Raw genomic sequence first — 23,903 nt, forward strand, 5'->3', positions numbered from 1 at the left:
TACCCCTGTGTGAGAAGGAACACTGTGTCCCATACAGACCAAAAGAAGAACTGATTTTATTGTTAACAATAACTATTTCACAGCAATTTATGTTATTTTTATATACCACTTTATGTATTTTATATCTATTGTAAATATATACTATCTATTTATTTTCACATATTCTGTCACATATCATTTTCACATATATAGTGTTAGGTACATAGTAAGCATTCAATAAATGCAAGTTCACTGAGTCCCTTTAAAGATGTTACAGCAAAAACTAAAATCAGTTAAGGGCATACAATTAATAACATAATGAATTGAAGAGTCTTCAGCAATGATGAAGAAAATTCAGACTACAGCAAAGTGAGCTTGGGAAGGTTTTTTCTTGATATGAAGAGGGAAAATACATTGGTCCAATCATTTTTATTTCCATATCATTTGGTCTCCAAGGACACCATCTAACTTCTCTTCTGACAGAAAAAAAAACTCACTGACAGTATCATATGTCACTGTTAAATACTTTAATGCTTTACATAAAATAATTATGCTGTGTTTAATTTCTTACCATTATTATTTTCTCTCAGAACAAGTAAAATCCCTCCTTGCTGAAAATTCTATAAGAGAAAGTCAGTGCTTAATCCACAGTCATGATTCCCTGGCTTTTCAAGTTAAGAATAACCTGATAAAATTCTGAAAGTGAATGCCTTACACATTTGTAGATTGCTATAACTTACGCAACCTTCTTTCATAACAGTATCTCATTTGTTCCCAAAAGCAACCCTATCAGATATACAGTTAAGTATTATCACCTTCCGTAGCACTCACCCCTAAAGGTAATTACTGTCTTTATTTTTTAGCTGGGTATTGTCAGCTCACCAACTAGGATGCAATCTCCCCAGAGGGTAAAGAAACTGTCTTCCTGTTCCCAGCTGAACCCACAGAACGTAGCACTGTGTCTGGGGCATAGTGAATGTTCTAGGAATAGTTATTAAATGAATAAACTCCCTTATCTGCTTTAAGCCTTTTTTGGTATAAAGAACATAATAGAACCATGTCCCAGATACCCCATTTAGAGTTCAGTGGTCTGTTCTCTGTCAAAAGGAAACTGTGCAAAAATGCTCTAAAAACAAGGAAGCTTATACGCCATAATACTAAGAATAAAAGTACAGTGTCCTTGGAAACATGAGAAAATCGATGCATGTCAAACATCCAAATGTTAAACATCCAAAGTTTCAAATTTTCCACTACTAGGTTTAAACATGTTTAACTAGCTTTGGTATACTGAATATTTGCCTAATAAAGCGGGAAAGTAGAGGAAGAGAAAAGTTCAGTCATGGTTCACTGAGCTGTCAGGACTTTTGTTTGCCATAATTGGCTTCCAATTTAACCACAAACGCTTACTTTTGATTATGATGACATTTTTACAGGTAAGTAAGTCTGAAATATGCAGAGTTATCTCTAACTTTTGAAGGTCAAAAGAAAAAAAAAACCCGACTCATTGAGAATAAAGTATGTAAATGTTTAATATTAAGAATCAGTTACGAATCATAACAGACAAGAACCCGGATCTAAGAGGCCAAAATCTAACTTCTTACACAACAGGCTAAGTTATAAATTATAATCATTCACTAATTACAGTGAAATTCTGGACTCTGCCCCATCAATCAATAGATTTTTCAAGGTTACCCCTTAAAATTACCAGGTTAAGTCCTAAATATTCCATCTGCTTAACTTTCCTTAGAAAACACAAGTTTTTCCAGGATTTCACCCTTTCCCTCTCCAAGGAAGGAATGATGGGGGGGGGCGGGTGAGAAAACTAGAAAATCCTGAATCTGTGTGCATGAAGTTAAACAGGCGTCCCCCTCCAGGTCGTGGCAAGGAGCGTGCATCTGCCTAACATCAAGACCATCCACCTTTCCCATTCAGTCTGTCACCAGGCCCCTGTCTGCACCTGCCCCTAAGCACCAAAAAGCGCAGGCTGCTAAATCCCAATGTTATCTGCAGTCGGTCTGAAACTAATAAATGAATGCAGGCTTGACAGCAACCTTGGTGATTCCTGAAAATCCACAACAGGAAATGTAACTATCCTCCACCCTCCCTCGCCATTCATCAAAAGCAGACCGAGTCACAGCAACTGGGAGGCCGGTGGCAGAAGGCAAATGCCAGCACTTTTCCTCAAGTAGGAAGCTTCTGCGTTTTCTTAACCAAGGACAAGGCGCACTACCCGTTGCCCACACTGCAGGCAGGAGGCTGAAGAGGGAGGGAGCAGGTAAAATGTCCCCAAGTTCCAAACACTATACTCTGGGGGCAAAAACGACTGAAAGCCACGCCGCTCGCATGTGGCAACCTCGACTGCTAGTGCCAGGGGTCACATTCACAGCGATGACCAGCGGTCCTGCCTACACCGACTGACCTCAGCGCCTCGCCTGGTGCCCGGAAGGCTGTTTCTGCGCCCGGCTCGGGCTGCCAGCCTCCTTCCCGCTTCTCCCCCTCTAAAGGGGTAAGGGGGTGAGGGCGGCCCACGCAGCCACACCTGGGGCCCAGAGATGCCGGCGCGTCCCGGGAGGGGGATGAGCTGCATCCTGAAACCCTCTGAACTTGGAAAGGCTGCCCGAGCCCTCTCGGGGCCGGCTTCCAGGCCGTAGCATCCCGAGCGGGCGGGCGCCACGATCGGCCACGGCTGGCATCGCTCGGTGGGCGAGCCCGGCCCGCGAGGCGGAAAGGAAGTGGCTGCCGCGGCTTTGCACCAACCACGTTCGGCCGGCGGGCGAATGCCACTCGGCGCCCCGAGCGGGGTCGGAGGGCGCGGGGCGGGCACTCCCGTCCCCACCCCGCCGCCCCGGGACCCTCAGGGGACGCCGGCCCCGGGCCTGCCAGCAGGGCGCCGCTCGGTCCCCGGAGGCTCCCCGCCCCCACCTCGCCCGCTCCGTAGCCAAGGCGGGTCAGGCCCAGCGCGCGAGTACGGCCCGGGGGCGCCCGCGGGGACCCGGAGGCGCCCGGCGCTAGGCCGCGGCCGGGCCGCTGACCCCTGGGCGCGGCGCCCTCCCGGGACGCGCCGCCCGAGCCCCCCGCGCGCCGGGACAAGTGCAGTGACAAAGCCCCAGGGCCAGGCCGGGCGCTGGCCGGCGGGAAGGAGGACGCGGCGTCCCTCCCGGGCGGTGGCGGCAGCGGCCCAGCCCCCAGGAAGCCGGGCGCGCCGGCCAGGCCCCGCGCGCAGCCCCGCTCCGAGCCCGCCCGCCGGCCCCGGCCGCTGGCACCCGACGCCCGCGACTCTTCCCCGAGCCCGGCGGGCGGGCGAGCCCCGGGACCGCCGCCGGGCGCCCCATCAAGTTTCCTTTGGCCGCGGCGGGAGGCGCCTCTCCCGGCCCGGGCGCGGGGCGCAGGCTGAGGGTGGACTGTGGGTTCCTGCCTATTTACGCCAGAGGCTGCCTGGAGAGAGGCACCGCCGCCGGGCAAGGAGAAGGACCCGCTCCCCTCCTTCGGACCTGGTGGCGACGGCCTCCGTAAACATACACACGCACACACATGCACGCGAGAATTTTGTTTTAAAAGGAGGCCCGACTCCAGCGGACCTGCACCCCCCCCAACCACCTGGGGCGCAGAATCACACAGAGCAGGTCTGTGTCCATGGAGCCACCTCTCCGCATCTGCAAATCCAAAAGTGAAATTAAACCTCCACCAACCTCCTCCTCCTCCTCCTCCTCCTCCTCCTCCTCCTCCTCGCAGCCTCAGCAGCCCCAGTGGCAGCAGCAACAGCAGCAGAACCTGCTTCCCCTAAAATCAGATGATCCATAACAGCGCCGACTGTTCCTCCAAAAATCAGTATTAATATTTATGAACCTCAGCATTTTCCGTCTGCAAAACATCGTGTCAAACCATCAGGACGCGCGCACACACATATCCCCTCCAGTCCTCATAAACATGCCCTCGAGAAAAACACACACGCACAGTCACAACTATTATTTGAAAAATGTTACCTCTCAGTGTGCTTTTTCACGCTATCAATACAATTCCGCAAGGCTTAAGTGTTGCTAGGATGTGTGAAATGGAAATGAAAGCCCGTCAGTTGAATAATCGCAGGAACAAAACTAAAAGTTACTCCCCGGCTTGCCTGAGAACAGTCCAGATCGAAAGCAAAACAAGGAGAGGAAACTGCGAAGCGCTGAGGCTGGAAATCCCCCCACCCCCCGCCCTGCTGGTGCCTCGCTCCCTCCCTCCCTCCGTCCCTCGCTCGCTCCCCCCTCCGCCCTCCTCCCTCCGCCCTTCCTCCCCAGTGTTTGTTTCAAGCTTGTGCAACTGGGAGGTGGAGGCGGAGGGAGGGCGCGAGCTGCCCGGCCTGGAGGTGCGGAAGTTCGCCGCCGCTGTTCATTGGCAGGCAGCGCCGCTTTCATCATTTCTCAGAAAAGTCCATTTCATTTTCACTTCCCCACGTCGCGGCAGCGGGAGCAACAAGCGGCTGCGCGTGAGTCTGCTGCTCGCACACCCGGGCGCTCACACTCGAGTGGGGGTCCGGGGGGTGGGGTACTGGGCGCGAGCTTGGGTTCCGGCCGTAAGCTGGCGGCGGTAGGAGGGGACAGCAGGTACCTACCTGACTCTCCATCCTAAGGGTCACCTGAAGGTAGGGAAGGAGGGAGGAGGAGGGCGTGTCGGGGAGGCAAAGCTCTTGCCATGCAGTTGGTGGGGCAGGTGTCAGCGGTGTTTAGAGCCTGTTTTCTGAGTGAATAAAAATTCACTTTGTAACACTGCCCACTTCCAAGGAACACGAGGAGCAATTCACTGACAAGAGAGCATTACTTAGATACTAGTGCAATAACTGGGCCAAGTAACGCATCCTTAACTTTATTTGAACCCTTATCAGTAGCTGAGTGTGTAACCATTTGAAGGGCAGCTGTCATCAGGGACACCGCCTGGCGCTCCGTCTGGGGGCGAAAAGGAAGGCCTTCCCCTAGTAAGTCACCAGCAGCGTCCTCCCAGACTGAGTGTGCAACAGAAGTTCCCTCCCTGCAGGATGAGATGGGCAAGGGTGAGAGCTAATTTTCCTGAAAGATGTCTTAATGTGGCTGGTCCAGGAGAGGGGTTTTATACTGTAGTACATGCAGCTAGGTTCAAATTTGGCCTCTTTAACTTACTAGCTGGGCATCCCCAGTCAAGTTGCTTAACCTAACGCCTCAGTATTCAATGCCTTGAAATGGGGATGAGTGAGAGAATGCAAGAATACAGGGGCAGCACCTGTCACCTTCAAGGTGTGTTAGCTCAAACTGATACAGTTCACTTGGGACCTACCGTTTTTGGGGTCCCTTGTTTTAAAGTATAGATTCTCACCTGGTTATACCTGTTTCTTCCCCCACATGCAGTTTCATTGGCCTTCTCCCAAACTTCTCTCCCCGACACAGAAAGTCCCTTCCTGAGAGGCCAGAGCTACATATATGTAAACACTTTTCTAAAAACATAGCTCCAACACCCTCTTTGTCACAGAAGTATTGAGTTCTATGGACTGGAAAAAGAAAAGTATCTCAATGCTTTTGGTGAGGAGACAGCTGAGGGTTTAGGCTTCTGTTTTGTGGCCGTGGTCTCAAAAATAGATTTCCCATGCACCATTATTTCTTATCCCCTCATAGAATACTATTTGACCCAGCCAGTCACTTTCTTATTTCATAAAGCAATGACTATTATAGGTGATTAGAGTAACTGTGTACAAACTCTGTAGGACAGTTGTCACTCTTTACCACCCATGGGCCCAAGTTAAAAACCCAGTAGTCCTTAATGTTTTCCTTCCCCCCAACACACATCCAATCAATAGTATCCTACTGACCTGTTGATGCTGACCCCAGATCTCTCTGGGCCTGGCCCCTCCTCCATCCCCTTTGCATCGCCTTTATTCAGCTATGGCAGTGGCCTCAGAACTGGGCTTCTTAACTCGGGCTCATCCAGGTTAACAGCCAAGTTAAGCAGAAAATCAACTTCAGGTGAAGCACAATTCCAATCCAAACTCCACCCCTCAAAAATCTCTCCACAGCCTTCAGAATAAAGTCCATATTATTTGACAAGACATAAAAAGCCCATTATAATCTGGCACCAAACTTCTTTTCCAGCCCCATCTCCTGCTACTGTGCCCCACAAGCTCTACACCCCTCCCTTGTCAACCCAGCTTCCATTCCTTTTGGTAAAACAACAGAGCCATCCTCTTGTTCGTTGTTTTGTCCTTAGCATGGTGTCTAGCACAGAGGCACTCAACTACTTGGGAATTAATAGGTACTTGCCCTGGGTTCTCAAAAAATATTTTAGACTTTATCAGAGTATTTTTAATATAAATGTAATCGATATTTATTGTGCAGAATGCAGGAAGTACAGAAAAGTTGAAAAGAAAATATGACACCTGCAATCTTACCAGTAAGGAATAGACCTGGTGATATTTTTATGTATTTCCTTCTAGTAATTTTTTTTTTTTGGCTCCACCACGCAGCATGCAGGGCTCCTAGTTCCCTGACCAGGAATCGAACCTGTGCCCCCTGCAGTGGAAGCACGGAGTGTTAACCACTGGACTGCCAGAGAAGTCCCTCTAGTAATTTTTCTAAAGGGCCATTTCCAGTCCTCATCTGCTCAGCGTCTCTGTATCATTTAATAATTCCCCTCATACTGCCCGATGCCTATGTGACATCCTTCTCCTGTTTTATTTCTCGGCTGGCTCCTCTTCTGCTGCCAGCCTCCTAATTATGGTGTTTCTAGATATTCTGTCTTCACCCCTCCTATTTTCTAATTCTACATGCTTTCTCTTTGAGTGCTCTCACCCACATCCAAAGCTTCAGATATCACTATTTGGTGATAACTCCATCATCTATAATTTCTAAGCTCTGGATGCATTTATTCTAGATGTTCCTCGGGTACAACAAATTATTTATGTCCAAAACTAAACTCATAACATCCTTCCCTACCACCTTGTATTTGTCACTTCATTAACCAGCCAGGAAACTGGGAGACATCACCAACTCCCACCTTTCCTGAGCCCCTGGAGCTCCCTGGGCATGGGTATCATTTCCAATTTCCAGGCCCCTAAACTCATAAAACATAGACTGAATTTCATTCTGTTCTTATGCCCTTGAAGACATGTAAATATGACCCCAAAATCCACTGTGTATTGATATACATCGTCAAGAAATATTTTAGCCCTTTGATGAGATGCATACAGTCATAAATCTCTGTGGAAAACGGATCAGTATAGCAAAATATAACCTTTTTGAAAGTTTCTGGAAAAAATAGCCTTTGCCATACCAAAGAAATCTGACCAAACACCTGGTCTAAAGCAACAGATGTTGTTTGAGCAGTGCAGTATATTGAAACTAGAGTGAGCTCCTGAGTGAGGCGTGTTTATGTTTCACCTGCAGAACGGAACATCCTAGGACCGTCTACCTGGATGCATCAGGACTCATTTCTTTTCAAGGGAGTCGAGAAAGGAGAGTGATTACTTGGCCATGCAGCAATTGACCTCTCCATGATTGAAACTTAAAGATACATTCAAGGTTAGCCCCTCTCAAATGGGTTTTTAATTTATTTTTCTAATAAATGAGAATAGTTTGATAAAATAATCATTTAAGCAATAATCCTTTATTGAGTCAAGTAATAATCATTTATTGAATCATTTATTGAGTCAAGTAATAATCATTTATTGAATGCCCAAGAACTTTTCTTGTGAACAAAACAAATGAAAATATCTGCCTTCCAAGAAGTTTTCTTACAGTCTAGTAAGTTGGAATGTTAATTTCCATTGTATCATCCTAGTAATGACTCGGACATCACCTCCATCTATAATCGCTGTCTTTATAACTGTACGTTAAAATTATGAATGTAGAATATGATGGCATGCTCACTAAAGGGTTAAGTATTTATAGCTGTGATTAAATCAGGGCCCCCCTCATCAGTCTGTCAGTTGATGCCCTAATTTTCCCCACAGTATCTCTGGTACCACTTCGGTCCTGGCCACCAAGGCTCTCTTCCATGCTGCTATAATTTAGCAGAGGTTATAAAATCATGGAAAATGAGTGTTCCACACTTGCCAGAGCAGTTGGCCAATACAAAGCAAAGAATATCATTGTGAAGTCCACACTGAATAAATATACAGCCATATTAGATTGCAGTTGAAACAGTAGAACTGCAAAGATGTTGAAAAAGCCATCAAAGTTCAGGGACCATAGGCATCAAGTTGGAGAAATATTACCTCATGTAACAGTTTCTTCCATTTGCCTAGAAACTCTAAAATGAGGTGCATTTTGTTGCAATTATTCTCTGAAAATAATGAATTTAAATTGAGTAATATATTGCCCAATCCTTAGTAATAAATATTAATTTTGTCCTGTTCTTCTGATGAAGTAAGGGAAGAAATACTCTTTAAAAGTGCCAGGATGTGTGTGTGTGTGTATGTGTGTGTGTATGTGTGTGTGTGTGTGTGTGTGTGTGTATGGGGGCAGAGAGGGAGAGAGAGATGAGTGAATTTTTCTTGTCCAAAAGGAAGGGTTTCAACTTTGAAACCTTCAAAATTTTTTTTTTGCTATAATTTCTCTGTCTCATCCCAAATGGCTTTGAAATATTCATTATTTCTCTAAGGTAATAAACTATAAAGTAGTACTTTTAAAGTCAGAAAGAAAAAGTGCCTATAGCCTTGCCTTGAGGTTCTTTAGAAAAAATTACTATAATAGTTTCAAGTATTAAAAATATTTTAGGGACTTTGCTGGTGGCGCAGCGGTTAAGAATCCGCCTGCCAATGCAGGGGACACAGGTTCGAGCCCTGGTCCGGGAAGATCCCACATGCCACGGAGCAACTAAGCCCATGCGCCACAACTACTGAGCCTGCGCTCTAGAGCCCACGAGCCACAACTGCTGAGCCCGCGTGCCACAACTACTGAAGCCCACGCACCTAGAGCCTGTGCTCCGCAACAAGAGAAGCCACCGCAATGAGAAGCCCGTGAACCGCAATGAAGAGTAGCCCCTGCTCACCGCAACTAGAGAAAGCCCACGCACAGCAACGAAGACCCAACGCAGCCAAAAATAAATAAATAAAATTAAAAAAATTTTTTAAAAATAAATTTCCAGTTTGTAACATAAATTCAGCAAACCACATAATTCACTGAATCCGAATATTTGAAGAATTTTTGTTACAGCTTCCACCATTTTCCTATAAGCTCCTCATTCACAGCATGTGAACCTTGATGATGTTCAGTCTGTTCTCTTTGTCCCCAAACTTCTGAGCATTTTGAATAACACACCTTATCCTATTGGAAAATGTTTGGAAGTTTGCCAATCAGAAAGACAGAAGAGTCAGAAAACAAAGGATTGACAGTATTTTTAAATACTCCTACTTCCTCAGAAAGTTTCATCTCCACGACATCCAAAAGGTGCACGACAATTCACACATACACCTCTCAGCGCTGCCTCCTTCTCCTGAGATGCAACTCCAAGACATTTCCTAGCCGTGCTCCTGACAAGCCGGTAAGAACAAGGCAAGACCAACCCCTGCTCTCCTGGAGCTTACATTCTAGTGGGGGTGATGTCGATAGACAGACAAACAAACCAAGAAAATAGTTACAGATTTGTATCCGTGTTCTGAGGGAAACAAACAGGACTTTGGATAGAAAATACTGGGGGATCTAGGTGGTCAAGGAAGGTTTCTCAAGGAGAAAATGACATTTAAGCCAAAACTTGGAGGAGACTGTATTCATTTCTTGGGGCTGCCATAACACAGTACCACAAGCCAGGTGGTGGAAGTAACAGAAATGCATTGCCTCACAGTTCTGGAAGCTGGAAGTCCAAGACCAAGGTGTCCACAGGGTTGGCTCCTTTTGAGGGTTATGGGGGAAGGATCTGTTCCTTGCCTCCTGGCTTCTGGTGGTTGGCCAGCAATCCTGGGCATTCTTTGGCTTGTAGCAGCATCACTCCATCTCTGCCTTCATCTTCACGTGGTGTTCTCCCTGGATGTGTGTCTGTATCCAAATTTCCCTGTTTTATAGGGACACTAGTCTTACTGGATTAGGGGCCCACCATACTCCAATATGATCTCATCTTAATTCATTACATCTGCAAAGACAATCTGAGGTATTGCGGGATTGGGATTTCAACATATGAATTTTGAGGGGGACACACTTCAACACATAACTGATATCAATTGTGTGACGAAGCCCCGAGCCAGGGGAAAGATTGAAGACAAAGGCCCTGAAAAGCAAAAGGGTCTGGCATATTCTGGAAACCAAAAGAAGGTGAATGTGACTTCAGAGTTCTGAATGAGGGTAAGAAGGACACAGGCAGGTGGGCAGAGGCCAGATCAAGGACTTTGGATTTTATTCTAATATCAATGGGAAGATTTTGAAGGGTTCTGTGGTTTTAAAAGGTCACGCTATAAATTTCCCAACTGTCTCCTCAACGTCAGTGAAATGCAAGGATTTCTTAATTTGTGGATTTCTCAGAAGAATTTGTAACTGTTCTTGCACTGACCTCTCAGTTCATTACATGATGAATTTGTTGAGGAAACAATGCATTGGGGATATTTTGAAACAGTTTAATCTTCTTTTTCATTTCTTTTTGGTATTCTTAAGGTATTTCTTTCCCTTTAACTTTCTCTCTGATTTTCATCTCCACAAATAAATGAAGTAATTTTTTACTTCATTCTTTTTACCCTACCCCCATAAAAACTTCCCTTAAAAAAAAAAGAAGATATATTCAACTGTGGATTCCAGGCACATGCTACTTTCCTCAGACTGTTTTGAGTGAATGATGATAATTTTCAGAGATTGTGTCACCACAAAATCAACATTCATTCCAAAATTTAATGGTTTCAAATGTATTTCTTTTTTTTGATTTCTAAAATTTTTCAAATTTCTTTTCCATCAGAAACCCCTTGTGTGTAATAAATAGTTTCCACAAAACTGAATTTTTGTTGGCAGAACAATCGGCGTAAGTAAAACTTCACGATTTGCCTTGGATGTTTTGTAATTTGAAAGCAAATGTTGGTTTAAACAGCCCACCACTATTTTCTCAATGTCCAGCTGTGGATGCTGGGTTTTTAGCACCACTTCTCTCCGGACAACCAAAAAAAATATCACTTTCTTTCCTGTTTTACATATTGAGTTTCTGCGTAAGATTTCATTTGGGGAAAAGGTTCTGTCGCTTTAAAAAGAAATGTGAAAAAGATCAAAGCCACCAATACTACTGGCAGTTAGTTTTGCTTCATTTTCCTATAACTGGAGATAAGAAAGAAAACACGACAAACCATAAGTGAAGAACCTTAAGACTGAAGGAGAGAAAGAAATATGCAGACCCAGGAACAGACGCCCGAGGGAGGGTTGATGGGTGAGTTCACGCTGGGTGGCTGGGCGGAGCCAGCCTCGGCGGAGGGGCCAACGTTGTAGGTTCACCCTCACTTGAGTTGCTCAGATTGTCTCCATATTTCCTTGTTTTTATTTCCTACCTTGATGAGAACTTTTCATCTTTTCAGGGATGCAGAACGAACAGATTCATGACGACTCGTTTCACAATGTATGTGGTTGATGTCATGTTTATATGACACTTTTCACCAAGCCTTTTCCCTCATTGAGAAATTAGAGGAACACTAACCTAGCCCTGTCATCTTCCACAATGCTTACAAATATTTTACCACATATACACTCTTATTGGTATTTTTGCTTATGATGAACTTAAGTAACATAGTAGGAAATTTATGCTCCATGGAGGGTAAAAGGAAAACAAAGTTTTATATGTACAGTAAGGTCACCCTAAAGATGTTCATATAAGTAAGGTGAAAAGGAACCACATCAAAACATTAATAGTGGGTGTCTTTGAGGAGTGGAACTATGGGTGATTTTCTTCCTTTTGAAAAATTAACATTTTTAAGAATAGATTTTCCTTTTATTAATGTAAACATTTTAATATATTTTTATAGGTGATTTCAGAAAATTATTTCTTGATATGCTTATGAGTTTTATGTAAAGGACTTGTAAGGTTTTTTTAAAATTTATTTATTTTATTTTTGGCTGCGTTGGGTCTTCGTTGCTGCACGTGGGCTTTCTCTAGTTGCAGTGAATGGGGGCTACTCTTCGTTGCGGTGCACGGGCTTCTCATCACGGTGGCTTCTCTTGTTGCAGAGCACGGCCTCTAGGCGTGTGGGCTTCAGTAGTTGTGGCTCGCGGGTTCTAGAGCACAGGCTCAGTAGTTGTGGCGCACGGGCTTAGTTGCTCGTGGCATGTGGGATCTTCCCGGACCAGGGCTTGAACCTGTGTCCCCTGCACTGGCAGGCGGATTCTTAACCACTGCACCACCAGGGAAGCCCGACTTCTAAGTTTTAGCTAGTTTTATCCATGGGACTTCAAAAAACAAAGCACTGGTTAATACATCTTATATTTTACACTACATTCTTATAAGAATTTTAAAATCTCTGTGTAGAAGATAATTTTTTCCTACAAATGCTATATAGTTTCTCCCAGTCTTCAATTTTATCAAAATATTCATTTTTAATGACTCTCCAAACAGGACTCTCCAAAGGAACATATAAAAACAAACTAACGTGTGTCCAGATCAATGGCTATTAATAAGTGATACATTCCATAATCATTATTAATATTTAAATAAGCTTTTGCTTTGATTCACATCATGTTTTAAATATGCCGTTTGAAAAAGTTTGACTTAGGAGAAATCTATAACAACTAAAGAATCTCTTCTACTTGTAAAGTTTCATTTCATTTGTATGCAAGAATATTACTATATTCTTAGCAATCAAATTCAAATTCTTAGATCTCAAACATGAATGAAGACTCTAAGCAAAATATCAAAATTTTATGTTAAATTTTTTCTTTTTTTGCCTTTCTTCTTTCTGGCACTTTCACATTTAGTCATCATATTTCCTATTTTGCTTGCTCAATTTCCACGTATAACAGGATTAGCAGAAGGGAGAGAAAACAACTCATTTGAAGGCAGTAAAGGGTAGGATGTCTCTCTCTCTCTCTGTTTCTGTCTCTGTCTCTCTCACACACACACACACACACACACACACACACATACACACACACACACAGTACAGGAGGATTCTCTGCATGCAGAAACTCAATTCAGAACATTTTTCCCACAGAAATAATAAGAAACCATGATGGTACAAGTATATAGTTTTCCTTCATTATGGGTTAAATTAAGAGTTTGTGGGCTGGCCCGGGAATACACCATTTTATAACATTGTACACATGGGAAACTTTCATTCTGAAATCTAGACAGCTGTTTTCAAAAGACACTATGAGGGCTGAGTGCGTTGTGTGGGCCTGCGGCTGCCCACCCTCCACAGGACCGTGCTCAGCAATTTTGGAGGCGACAAAGAAGAAAGAGGCCTGCTTCCCGATCTTGAGGCATTTGCAGTCCACGTTGGGAGACAGGGCCCACAGTGCAAAGATGATTATTTCAAGACAGAAATGGCATGTGGCCCCACTCCCAGGTAACATTTTAATACATTCATTTGTCTGTTCATTCAGCATCTGTTTCTTGACTTCATAGTAATTATCTCTCTATTTTTATAGTCTAAATGATATTTTCTAATATAAATAATACATGATTATAGAAGAATATTAGAGCAATACAGACTTCTTTGTAGTGACAAAATCAGAAAGAACTTGAATGTTGATAACTGAATGATTGAATAGACTGGGGTTGATCCATTCTGTGGGATGTTATGCACCAATAAAAAAGAACAAATTAAGAATATCTGTTGTTCTGGACAGGGGACCAGGATGTATTATAAAGAATGAAGATCAAGATGCAAAGAAAGGTTCATATTTTGATCTCCTTTTTGCAAAGACAACAGTGGACACCCCCCAAAAAAGTTTGAATTTAAAAGGATAAAGGTGTAGATATGAAGCTGTTAATATTGGTCACCTTAAGGACAGGTGAGCTACTAATTTTTTTCTTTATTTATTTTTGTACTGAGTAAAAAGATGATAATTTTAAAACAAAATGAAAATTTGGAAATACAGAGCAGATTAAAGAGAAAGATTAAAATCACTTTGATTTCTGATTTCTGTTTTGCTTGGTATTGTATGTGTGTGTCAGAGAGAGAGAAGGGGAGAGAGAGAGAGAGAAACTGCCCTTGATAATTATCAATAGACTTTTTTTTTTTAATAATTTTGCTTGTGACCTTTTTTCAAGTTTATTTATTTATTTATTTATTTTTGGCTGTGTTGGGTCTTCGTTTCTGTGCGAGGGCTTTCTCTAGTTGCGGCAAGCGGGGGCCACTCTTCATCGCAATGCGCGGGCCTCTCACTATTGTGGCCTCTCTTCTTGCGGGGCACAGGCTCCAGATGCGCAGGCTCAGTAGTTGTGGCGCACGGGCTTAGTTGCTCCGCGGCACGTGGGATCTTCCCAGACCAGGGCTCGAACCCGTGTCCCCTGCATTGGCAGGCAGACTCTCAACCACTGCGCCACCAGGGAAGCCCTAGACTTTTCTTGAGTCTCCACTATGTTTATGTCACTTCAGGGCCCTTCTGGTAAGAGTGCTTTAACCCAGAGCCACCCAATAGACCCACGATGGAGACACTTTTAAGCAGGCTGGCGTTTCACTTCCCTATAAAATCCTCCTGCTCTCCCCATGGGAAAGGCCCGTCGTGGCCCTTTCTGTGCATATCTGCTACCTGAAAGGTAAGGAGGAGTTTCCTAAAGGGTAAAACTGTGGGAATAAAGGCTGTTGCTCTCATGCCAGCTTGAGCCCTGCTCTTGTTAAGGGTTCTCTGCTTCACCCTGATGAATTCTCCTACAGCATCTTACAGAACCAACACGGCTTCCCCTCCAGGCAGGCTCGATGCATTCACAGGAGGGAAGCAAGCAGCTGCTGGAGTCTGGCCCACTGAATACACTTTGAGAAAGTGCTGTGTGCGTTTCTGTTCAACATTACTTGTATGTCCATGATGTCAGTTCAGTGGCCTCAGGAAAAGTAGAGACCTTAGTCCAGTTTTCTCTGTACCTATTCTGAGGATTATTCACCGAGTGATAGGTGTCCATTACATCAGCATGACACCTTCATCAGTCAAGCACAAAAATAAATGATTCCACATGGTAAACAACAAAGCATAGTAAGGATACCAAAGAACGGCTCAGGCTTCCTACAGGTAGTGGGATTTGAGCTGTACCTTAAAGAATAGGTTAAAAATAAATAAGCAATTAAAACAACTATACCCCAATAAAAAAAATAAAAATAAAATAAAATGCTCACACAATAAATAAATGAGCAATTAAAAACAGATTTGTGTGTGTGTGTGTATACTTAACAGCCAGCTTTAAAAATCCTTCACAGAAGCTTTCAGACTTGAAAATGTCCTCTCATCCCACACAGAACACCCATCTAACAAATTCATCTGGTCCTACAGTCCAGGCCAGTTCTGTGTTTAGGCCAAAGGGATTTTGTTGAATTATACATTAAATATATTGGTATAGTTAGGAAACTAGTTTTTTCAGTTAAAAAGTGGATATGGGGGCAGAAAGGCTCCTACATCCAACATGTGGAAGAAATATGTGCATTTAAGAAGATCGCTAAGGCAGCTCTTTGGCCTCTAAAACTATAGGCTGAGAACTATTTCCTTGGGATACTTTAACTGATTCCATGGAATGAAAGCGAAAGGTGACAGTCACCAGATCAGTGCCTGCAGATGTGAATTCCTTGGAAGCTCTTAGGTTAGGGTGTGTATCAGCGGACGGGCTGATGTAATGTAGTGGATCTGTCCATGGCCACGTTCAGCATGTACAGAAGAGTAGCCTCAAGTTATTTGTTAAATCAGCATTCCGCTCACAAGTTACTTTAATTACATGGCTATGATGATTCCAGACAGCTGGTGAAAACTAAAGAAGAAAATATCTAATGCTCAGATGTTGAGCTTGTGGTCACGTAGGCAAAACACCTGTGCACTAAACTAGTATTTTATCTAGATGTTTGATGACCTCTAACCCTTTTTCTATATACTTCATTTCTTCCTATTAGCCAGTATAAAGCTCAAATTAGATTAAAATTTAATTTATCTCCAAGTTTAGGCTTTAATGAAACAAAAATAAAGGAATTATAAGAGTCCTGTTTTCTGCTACAAAAATGTGGGAGACTCTGGTTTCAGAATGACAGAGTAAAGACATACCCACCCAACCACCTTCTCTCAAAATTCACCAAGAAACATCAAGGAAAACAGGTAACAGAAATGCATATCCATCATTCGGAAACTAGGAGATGTCTGTGCCCACAGTATATAGAGAGAGAATTTGGAAAGATGAATATCAAAGACTAAGCAGAGAGAAGGAAGGTCGAACCTTAGTGGCTGCAAAGGGAGTTGAGGAGTGAGCTAATTTTCCATACAGAACCCAGAAAAGCACAGGAATGGGAAAAACTGGGCAGGGGGCAGCAGAATTAAATTGATCCCTCCAGTTCTCCACCCCCACCCAGTTCCCAAGCAGTTTGTTGACCTCTCTTCTCCCTCCAGACTCTGAGGTGAGCAGAGGTGGAGTTCCATCTGAAGCAAGAGAATTGAGGGAGTCTGTGTGTGGAACAGTGAAATCTCCATTTCTTCTCTACTGCTCAGACCCAGAACACCAACATCCAGAATAAAATTCCAAGAGAGGAGACTGGAGGGTGCTACCCCAGAGAAAATACTTGTAAACAGTGATATTTGCAGGGCCTCAGTAAAAACAACAACTGGTCCCCCGATCTGCCTCAGTGAAGACCACCAGTGTATAAGACCAACACATGTATGCTGAGCTTCTGGTCAGGTGAGCTTTTTGGTGCCTTACTTTTAAGAGTGAACACTCAAGGGCCAAGAGACACTCTAATATAACCATGATGAAAAAAAACAGAACAAAGAACTCAGAGGAAACAAAGATGGTGCGGGAAAGAAAATGTCAAAAAATGTTAATATCATTAAAGATGTGAGAGAAGATATTACATCTACAGAAGAAGAACAAAATGATATTAAAAGGAACAATTAGCAAATACAAAAGGGTTCCTAGAAATTAAAAATATGACAGAACATTTTTTTAGTTCTATAGAATAATTGGAAGATAAAGTCAAGTAAATCTCAATATAAAGCATAATAAAATAATAAAGAAATGGACAATAGGAAAAAATAATAAAAAATGGATACTCAATGCAAGAGACCCAATATCTAGTACAAATTTTAGAAGATGAGAATTGAGATAACCGTGGACAGGAAATTAGTAGAGGCATAAGAAAATTCCTCAGGAAATTTTGAGGGACATGATTTTCCAAATTTAAAAGGCACCCCAATGTCTAATTCAATATGTAAACAAAGATATGATGTGAAGATCTATATCAAGACATCACAATTAAGAAAGGAAGGGATAGTTTGGCCATGAAAGAGTGATAAGGACTAGACTTGACAACCTGCAGTAAACAACTAGAAAACTGGACAAAACATATGAAACAACAGTTTTTCAGGCAGCACAGGACAATGATCCTTGAGAAAAGGGAATCAGATGAAGTGAGCCCTGGGCTTTCTGTTGGAGGTGATTTCCATGCTGCAGCTGCAGGGATGGGGGGACCCAAATAGAAGCAGGGAAGAAACTGAGGAAACAAAAATCAGACATCAGAGAAGCTTAGATAGATGGAAGTTGTGAGGCAGAGTTCTCAAGAAGACGTAGTTACACAGAAAAAGAGCTCCAGAAATTTGTATGGTCCCCTCTAGCGTTTGCTGAGTTCTGGACTAGGCATGTGAAAACCAGAACTCCAAAAGGCTGGACAAAGAATGACTGGGGCATGGTAAACGAAATATTCCCAGAGCTTACACAGACCTTGGAATTGATCAAATTCCCAACAGGCAGAATGGAGATGCCAAGCCATTTATGCCTCTCTGGTAGGGCTGAACAAACGCTGAAGCGGGGCTACTTTCCATATGTCTTAGAAAAATTAAAATCGGGTCTTGAAGGGATAAAGCTGAAATGCGAGTAAAACTATTTGCCTAGGGCTTCCCTGGTGGCGCAGTGGTTAAGAATCTGCCTGCCAATGCAGGGACACGGGTTCGAGCCCTGGTCTGGGAAGATCCCACATGCCACGGAGCAACTAAGCCCGTGAGCCACAGCTACTGAGCCTGCGCGTCTGGAGCCTGTGCTCCGCGACGGGAGAGGCCGCGACAGTGAGAGGCCCACGCACCGCGATGAAGAGTGGCCCCCGCTCGCCGCAACTAGAGAAAACCCTCGCACGGAAATGAAGACCCAACACAGCCATAAATAAATAAATAAATAAATAAATAAATAAATTTAAAAAACAAAACAAAAAAAACTATTTGCCTAAACAAAGCCAAAAACTCATTAAAAATGAAAAATCAAACAAGAATTCAAACATTCAGCAACATAAAATACACAATGTCTAAAATCTAATAAAAAATTACTAAACATGCCAAGAAGTAAGAAAACATGACCCAGAATCAAGAAAAAAAAGCAGTAGGAATAGATACAAATAAAAGCTAGATATGATGGAAGTAGAAGACAAAGATTTTTTTTAAAGATCTTATAATTGTGAACACATATTTAAAGGCAAATATGAACCTAATGAGAAAAAGAAAAGGAAGATATCAAAAAGAAATAAATGAAAATTCTAAGATAAAAAGTACACCATCTGAAAGTTTAACTGGATGAACCCAGAACCAGATCTTGGTTTCTAAATCCATTCTCCAATAAAAGAAACCAGGGCTTCTTGGAGAAATGAGATTCTAGAGCTGGGGCAGAGAATATACAGAAAGCAAGAAAGTTCTCAAAAAAACAAAATGATGGAGGCATGTCAAAGGAACAAAGGAGCCAAATGAAAGACCTATGCTGAAACAGTTTGAACAAAAAAAAAAAAGAAAAAGTATTGGATTATAACTCAAAGTATAAAATAAATATTGATGAGTCCATACTAATAAAAATCAATGATAATAAATAAATGCAAATATGCATACAGAAAAATTTTAAATAATTTTACGTAGGTCCTACTCCCTCAAGGAGGTAGAGCATAATTCTAATCCCTTAAGTGTGGGATGCGCCTAGTGAATTCCTTCCAAAGAGAACAGTATGGAAATAGAGGCAAAGATAACTTTATAGTGGAGAAACTTGACAAACTACCTCACCCAAGTGATCAAAGTTAACATCATCAGTGATAAATCATGTTGATAGCATGAACCCTTAATATGATGTAATGAAAATGACTCAGTGGCCTTTGTATCAAAAATCCATAACTCCAATGTGGTAGGCAGAATAATGGCCCCCAAAATGTCCATATTCTAAACCCCAGAATATATTACTTTATGGGCAAAGAGACTTTGCAGATGAGATTAAGGATAGGGACCTTGAGATCCAGAGACTACCCTGGATTATCTGGGTGAACCCAGTCTAATCACATGAGTCCTTAAAAGTGGAGACCTTTCACTGCTCTGTCGCCAGAGACAGAGAGAGAGATGTGACGATGGTAGCAGGTCAGAGACGGAAGGTCAGAGAGAGTTGCTCGGTTTGTAGATGGAGGAAGGGAACCCCAGCCAAGGGGTTGTAAATGGCCTCTAGAAGCTAAGACAAGGACACAGAACCCCCCAGAACTTCCAGAGAGGAATACAGCCCTCTGACACATTGATTTTGACCCAGTGAGACTCATGTTAGACTTCTGACCTACAGAATTATAAGTAATATATTTGTGTTGTATTGTTTAAGCCACTAAGTTTGTAGTAATTTATTACGACAGCAAAAAAAACCTAATACACTCAGTCTAACCATGAGGAAAACATCAGACCAACCCAAACTGAGGGACATTCCGCAAAATACCTCCTCAAAACTCTCAGAGGCATCCAAAACAAAAAAGTATGAGAAACTGTCGCAACCTAGCGAAGCCTAAGGAGGCATGATAACTACATGTAATGTGGCATCCTAGAGGTGAAAAAGGACATTAGGTAAAAACTAAGGAAATCTGAATAAAGTATGGACTTTAGTTAATAGTAATACACCAACGTTGGTTCATTAGCTGTAACAAATGTGTCACAGTAATGTAAAATGTTAGCAATAGGGGAAACTGGGTGAGGAGTATACAGGAACTCTGTACTATCTTTGCAGTTTTTCTGTAAATCTAAGACTCTTCTCAAATAAAAGTTTATTTCAAAAAAGTTCACTGGATAGGAATAGCAGCAGATTAGGCACAAAAGGCCAGGGAATATGAAGTGATAGCAATACGATCTATCCACAATGAAGCACAGAGATTAAAAAAAAAAAAAGACTGAAAGAAAATGAAAATATAAACAAAGACTGAGTGATCCTTTGGGGCAATGCGAAGCAATCTGACACACATATATTTAACTGAAATCCCAGAAAGAGAAGAGAGAGGAGTGGGGGGAGGCCAGAAAAAAATCTTTGAGGAAATAATGACCAAAAATTTTCCAAATTTGATGAATCCCATAGATGCAAGAAGCTCAACAAACCTTAAGCAGGACAATCAATCAAACAAACAATAAAACACAGTGAGGCAAATCATAACTAAATTTCTGAAAACACATGATAAAGAGAAAAATCTTCAGAGCAGCCAGAGAAGAAAAAGGTATTATATAAAAAGGAACAAAAATAAAGATGACAGCAGACTTGTCATCAGTTAAGGATCTGGAAATGAGATCATACTGGGTCATCCTGGTGGGCCCTCAATCCAAAGACAAGTGTCCTTATAAAGAAGAGAAGAAGACACACCCACAGAGGACAAATCCACGTGAGGACAAAGGCAGAGACTACAGTGATGCAGCTGCAAGCCAAGGAATGCTCAGAGCCATGGAAACTGGAAGAGGCGAGGAAGGATTCTCCCCAGAGCTGTCCTGGGCCAAGGACTATGGTCATATGTATGCTTTGCTGTAAATATAATATTAATAACTACTGATTAACCACCTCTACCTTTCTAAGTACATAAAATCAAACAGGTCTAAAATCTTTAACCCTACAACTGTCTACTTCATGCCCAGATTCTGGGTTGGTTACATTTTTATCACGCCTTATCTCAACCTCATGGTCTTATGTGGTCCCATATGGGATCCAGGGTGATTCATCCCCCTTTTCCAAGTTGATAACTTGCCAATATCAGGCAAATTCGTGACTTTGGTGTTTCTTACATTTTTATGCTGATTCAATGCCAGGTGAGATTAAGAGATTGGGAGAACATGGAATGGTGTATAAAGGTTGGTTTTTGTTAATTCTGGCAAAATGATCAAGTTTGTTTTTTTCTCTCGGTACTTAAGGATAATTTTTAAAAACCTTTTCAATATATTAATTCTTTTTTCCAGTTTTATTGAGAAATAATTGACATACATCATTATATAAATTTAAGGCATACAGCATGATGGTTTGATTTACATATTAATACTTTTAATGAGGACAACTAAATGTATTTTCAGAGCACCAATAAGGCCAGTGATCTCGATAAACCTTAATCAGTAGAAAATTTTAGCTATTTCATGTGGCTCAACAAAAATATGAATACACACACACACACACACACACACACACACACATACACATAACCTATCACAGAATCATTAACAAAACTTAAGTGTGTGTCCACTCACTTTTCATGATATTATCTGACTTATTTTTAGTAGAATGACTCATTTTTCTGAGAGTGGTGAGAGATTTGGACCAAACCAGTATTCCAGCCTTTTTATCACCAAAGAAGGAAGGAAAGTGTAGGGAATGTACACTTACTGAGAACATGCTATGTACCAGGTGCTCTGCTCAAACACCTATCCCCCTGATGGGCCACTCCCTTTGAGGTTGGGGATCTAATTCCCATTCCAGGATTTTGTTGTCTCTTCCTGGTCTGATGGAGAAGGCTCCTTACTGGTATCTCTGCTTCTACTTTTGTCTCCTGACAGTCCACTCTAGACTCAGATGCACCAGAGTGTTATTAAAATATATCACGTCACACTCCTGCCTAAAGCCCCTCAGGCACTCCTCACAGCAATTAGAATAAAATCCGCTCTTGCTTCCATGGCCTACAAAACCCCTGCATGGGGTCTGGCCTGCGCCCACCTCATTCTCTCTCACTCCATCTGGGACTACTCTTTCTCCCACTCGCTCCCCATGCTTTAGCCCTGGGGTCAGCAAATGACAGCCCACGGGCAAAACCCAGCCGACTGCCTGTTTTTGTACAGCTCCTGAGCTGAGAATGGTTTTTACATTTTTAAACGGTTGGGAAAAAAATCAAAAGAAGAACACTATATTGTGACATGTGAAAATGATAGGCAATTCAATTACCAGTGTCCATAAATACGGTTTTATTGGAACACAGCCATGCCCATCCGTGTATGCATTGTCCAGGGCGGCTTCTGTGCTACAAGAGCAGAGTAGTTGCAACCAAGACCGACTGGCCTAAAAGCTTAAGATATTTACTAGCCGGCCCTTTGCAAGAAAAGTTTGCTGAACCCCGCTTTCGTCACACTGGTCTCCTTCCCGTTTCTAACACTCACCCTGTTCATTCTCTCCTCAGGGCTTTCTAGTTCCTGTTCTCTCTTCCTAGAATGTTCTTCTCCAGCTCTTTGCATGGCTGCTTTGTTCCATGAGGTCTCACTTAACATGGGCAAAACCAGCGGAAGGTCATACACTATCAGACTGCATCTCTTACCTATAAGAGGGTCCCTGGGTAGAGAGATTGGATTGAAGGTTCCTTCTTTCCTTTCTGGCAGCAGCGAGGAAAGGAGAAGCTTTCTGGAGGCCAGGCTCCGAACTGCACTGACCTGGTGATCCGTCCTGCAGTCCAGTCGGTGTGAATGGATGCTCCTCACCTGCAAAGCAGAGCCTAAGGAGCTGCAGGAAGGGAGGGTGAGCTCCATCTCCCAGGCTCCAGGGAACAGAGGAGCCTTCAGAGACCCTCCCCGGGGCCATTTCAGCCACGGCCCTGTCAGATTATAGCCAGCGAGGTGGTGCGCACTGCCCAGAACTCTTGGCATACTGTGTGAACAGGGGAAGGAGGGTGGGGTGTTCTTTCAACACAGCGCCCTGGTCCACAGGAGAAGTCAGTCGCCCTGTGGATAAAAAGGAACCTAGGGGCAGGACAGGAGTAAAGACGCAGACGTACAGAATGGACTTGAGGACACGGGGAGGGGGAAGGGTAAGCTGGGACGAAGGGAGAGAGTGGCATGGACACAGGTGCACTACCAAATGTAAAATAGATGGCTAGTGGGAAGCAGCTGCATAGCACAGGGAGATCAGCTCAGGGCTTTGTGACCACCTAGAGGGGTGGGATAGGGAGGGAGGGAGGGAGACGCAAGAGGGAGGAGATATGGGGATATATGTTCATAAAAAAAGAAAAAAAAGGACCTGAATTGAGTGTGAGGTGGAGTCAAAGTGCACAGCTCTCAGACCAGAAGGCCTTCTCTCTCCACATCAGCTGCAGGATCACGGACAGTCACTCTCCCTCCTCTGTGAAATACCAACTTGTCTAAGCCTCTGAGAGATTCTTAAGGGGCCAGTGAGAAAACATTTGTAAAACTGCCTTGTAAATTATGACTTAAAGGAATATAAAGTCGCTCACTCACCCTCTCTTAATACCGTGAAACAAGAACACGAAATTCTACCAAATACACACCGCTGTGACAGCCCCACAATTAAGCCTATTTGGTTAAATTGGTATGTTCTTAAGTGTATTATTTTGTTCTTAAAATATAAAAAGAAAAGATGTGTATAAGATTTTAAGGGATGTTGGCTTAAAATGCAACTACATTCTGTGAGATGGAGGGCGGGCGTTGCTGGACGCAGTGATGAGAAAGGGAGATTCTGAAAAAGAAAAGGCGCAGACATAACAGATCGTGGCCAGCCAGGGAGAGAAATGCACCAATACCTCCCCTCACATTTGTGTGGCAGTTTTAATTTGGAAACAGTATATTTCCCAAAGCAACTCAGTGAACCGGGCTCGGGGT

General features: G+C 43.1%; 1 protein-coding gene and 1 long non-coding RNA gene across 5 annotated transcripts in view; one reads left to right on the top strand and one right to left on the bottom strand.

The window, feature by feature from the left end:
- IRF2 (interferon regulatory factor 2) overlaps nt 1-4,113 on the bottom strand; it is an 84,773-nt gene extending 80,660 nt beyond the window's left edge. The window contains exon 1 of one of the 2 annotated variants that reach the window (XM_061177188.1): nt 3,963-4,113. The gene's annotated coding sequence lies outside the window, so the exon portion shown is untranslated. Of the gene's footprint in view, nt 1-3,576; nt 3,602-3,962 lie in introns of those variants that run through there. The other variant, XM_061177191.1, reaches the window with a different exon arrangement.
- Nucleotides 4,114-4,307: 194 nt separating this feature from the next.
- Nucleotides 4,308-22,760, top strand: LOC133081244 (uncharacterized). Of its 3 annotated transcripts, XR_009698768.1 has the most exons (5): nt 4,502-4,603; nt 7,368-7,502; nt 13,227-13,444; nt 13,728-13,892; nt 22,674-22,760. It is a non-coding gene; the product is annotated as an uncharacterized LOC133081244 (long non-coding RNA). The 3 variants fall into 3 exon arrangements; XR_009698769.1 differs by lacking the exons at nt 4,502-4,603; nt 22,674-22,760 and adding an exon at nt 4,308-4,447 and having other exon boundaries at nt 13,728-13,986; XR_009698767.1 differs by lacking the exon at nt 22,674-22,760 and having other exon boundaries at nt 13,728-13,986.
- Nucleotides 22,761-23,903: the final 1,143 nt, after the last annotated feature.

The sequence above is a fragment of the Eubalaena glacialis genome, chromosome 20 (assembly GCF_028564815.1).
Source record: "Eubalaena glacialis isolate mEubGla1 chromosome 20, mEubGla1.1.hap2.+ XY, whole genome shotgun sequence".
Taxonomy (NCBI): Eukaryota; Metazoa; Chordata; class Mammalia; order Artiodactyla; family Balaenidae; genus Eubalaena; species Eubalaena glacialis.